This window comes from Nicotiana tabacum, chromosome 19, assembly GCF_000715075.1.
Source record: "Nicotiana tabacum cultivar K326 chromosome 19, ASM71507v2, whole genome shotgun sequence".
Classification (NCBI taxonomy): domain Eukaryota; kingdom Viridiplantae; phylum Streptophyta; class Magnoliopsida; order Solanales; family Solanaceae; genus Nicotiana; species Nicotiana tabacum.
The window spans coordinates 136372630-136375823 of NC_134098.1; positions in this window are offsets into that span (position 1 = coordinate 136372630).

Below are 3194 nucleotides of genomic sequence, written 5' to 3' on the forward strand. Positions count from 1 at the left end.
TCCTTCACTGCCATTTGGATTCTTCTGCCTCAATTGCCAACTGAGTTATACGATAAATAAATTTTGGAAAAAGTTAGAAGGAAACTAGGCAAACTATTCAAAATAGACACGTGCTCTTCCTCTACCTTTACGGGGAGGTATGCACGCATCTCTATCCAAGTGCCTCTCGAAACTCCGATAGAAACATCAGTCGTTTTTGGGAATTGAAATCCATAATTAATTGGCTCGCTGATGGTGATGCCAACACTGTATTCTTTCATATTTTCACTCTTAATATGAGAAGAAGAAACATAATCCTCCCTCTAAATGATGAAGCTGGCAGTTGATAGCACGACTAGCAGAAAATCAATATCTCTATCCTAAACTAATTCAGATCCATGTACACCTCTTCACACACACAATCACCTATACACACTAGCTGCCTAAATGACTAAACATATACACTATTCAACTCCCAAATCCCGAGCACACCCCTTGGGGATAGTGAAATAAGGAGGCCATCTTCTCCTCAAGCCCTTCAAAGCTCTTGGGCCGGATGGCCTGCACTCTTTCTTCTATAAAAAAATACTGGAACGTAGTATAAAAGTCTATCATTGACATTTGCAAGAGGAGCTTTGAATCCCACACAATGCATCCATTATAAATCATTCCCAAGTGCCCTCACGCCTCAATAGTCAAGAACTTTAGACCCATAAGGTTGTGTAACACCATCCACAAAAGTGTAACCAATATCATTGTTAATAAGATCAAACCTTTCCTCCAAGACATAATAGGTCCTGGCTAAGCTAATTTCATATCCAATAGAATAGCCTTTGATAATACTACAATTGTCCAGGAATACATCGCTCGTTTTAGAAAAATGAGAGGGAAACATGCTAACATGATCATAAAGATTGATCTATAAAAGGCTTTTGATAGGATTGGGTATTCTTTAATTAGAGACACACTCAAAGCTTTCAATTTTCCTTATGACCTTATCAAGCTCATCCTCAACTGTGTCAGTTCCTCCTCAATTTCAATCCTAGTTAATGGTGGCAAAATAGACTCCTTCTATCCAACTGGGGGAATTAGACAAGGAGACCCCATTTCACCTTACTCTCCATCAAGTGCATAGAAAGGCTTTTCATGTTCCTTGACAATGCAGTCTATACCAAATAGTGGGTACCAATCAGTATTAGCAAGTCTGGCTCTAAGATCTCTCACATTTTCTTTGTTGATGACCTAACTATATTTGCAAGAGTTGACTCCAAGAATTGTAACACAATCATCCATACTCTGAACTCCTTTCAATGATGTATCAGGGGAAAAAATTAATCTCACTAACTCCATGGTCTTCTTCTCCTCTAACTTCAAATCCGACCACATGGAGGCACTTACTGCCAACCTCTCCATCCAAGCCACCTCATCATTTGGTAAATACCTGGGCTTTTCATATTCCACAAGAGACCAACCAATAATGACTTCCAATTCATCATTGGCAATATGCAATCTAAGTTGGTTGGGTAGAAAACAAGCTACCCGAACATGACTGGCAGAACCACCCTGGCCAAAGTATCACTAAGCATCATCCCAAGTCATGTCATGCAGTTCATCAAATTTCCAAATTAGCCAAATTGATTAATAAGGTCCAAAGAATTTTCATTTGGAGCACCATACCCAATAGGAAAAAATACATCCGGTGGGTTGGGAAAAGGGTTACAACACCAAAGAGTAAGGGGGGACTAGGTTTGCAAAAAGTGCAGTGCAAAAATAGGGCATTTCATGTATCTTCGTGGGATAGGATACATGCAGGTAGGCTAGTAGGTGGGTCATTAATAAAGGGGACAAAGTAGGTTTCTTTAATGGTGCTTGGATAACAAATAATACATCCATCATAAATATGACCGGGAGTCCTCTAACTTAAATGACACAACTGTCAAGGTGCCCACCATGTACAATAATGGAGAATGTAATACCTCTTCCCTTTCCTTTCAATATCCCTGACGACGTCATTAATCTGATTACATCTATATTCATTCATACTAATTTAATCAATGAGGATAATATGATTTGGGGTCTAACATCCAATGACATTTTTACCACTAAATCAGCCTACACCTTACTTAGTAGTAAAGCTAATCCAAAATTGGCCATGAATGATAAAAAAACTTTGGTTGGATATGGAAGCTAAAAGTACCCAATAAGATCAAAACCTCCATATGGCTGCTGTATCATGAAAGACTTCATACTGGAGCTCTCCTCCACATAATTGGGGTTAACTGTAACCCTGCATGTTGTTTCTGCTCCTCTACACCTGAAACATGTGCCCATATTTTCTTCGACTGTCCGAATACTAAGTTGTTCTGGCATAATCTCACCACACAAAGCACAATTGCCAACCAACAGCAGAATCCCAATTTTACAGCCCAATCCTGGTCTAATACATGGACCAACTTAAAGAAAAAGTCATTCAATAACATCCTATCCTGGGAGGTTATCCTTCCCTTCTGCTTCTGGCATATATGGCTAACAAGGAATCACAACCTCTTCAAGAAAATGAAGGATCCCATCTCTACCTTTAACACAATTGCAAAGCCATTGAATACTGCATAGTAACAGGCAAGGAGAAATTGAGGAATGGAATTATTATAGGTGTTAGATGGGAACCTCCATCTAGGGGTCATTATAAACTTAATACTGATGGAGCAACTATAGGAAACCGAGGGATAAGTGACATTGGAGTTGTCTTTAGGACCTCCAGTAGAGACTGGATCCCACGTTACCTAGAAAATATGCCCTACACCACCAATACTCTAGCCGAGTTAACTGCCCTTTTAAGGGAACTTCAAATTGCACAACAAAGGGACCTAACACCACTAGAAATAGCAACCGACTCTACATAGGTAATAAGAATGCTAATAACCGCAAATAACACTTATGACTCTATTATTTCTGAATGTAGATCAGAACAGTGGTGAAACACATCTATATAGAACAGAATAGGATAGCTGATGTGCTAGCAAAGGAATGATAAAAAATAAATTTTTTGAGAAGAACATAGTGATAGTTTGGAACAATTTATGTACAACATAGGAGGGAACCAGTACCCCTAACAATCCTAACTTTGCTAACTAATACGTATTTTTTAACTTTACGTTAAGAAGCTTCTATATTACTATTGCCGTTCTCCATACAAATAATTTGAAGAGCAAAGA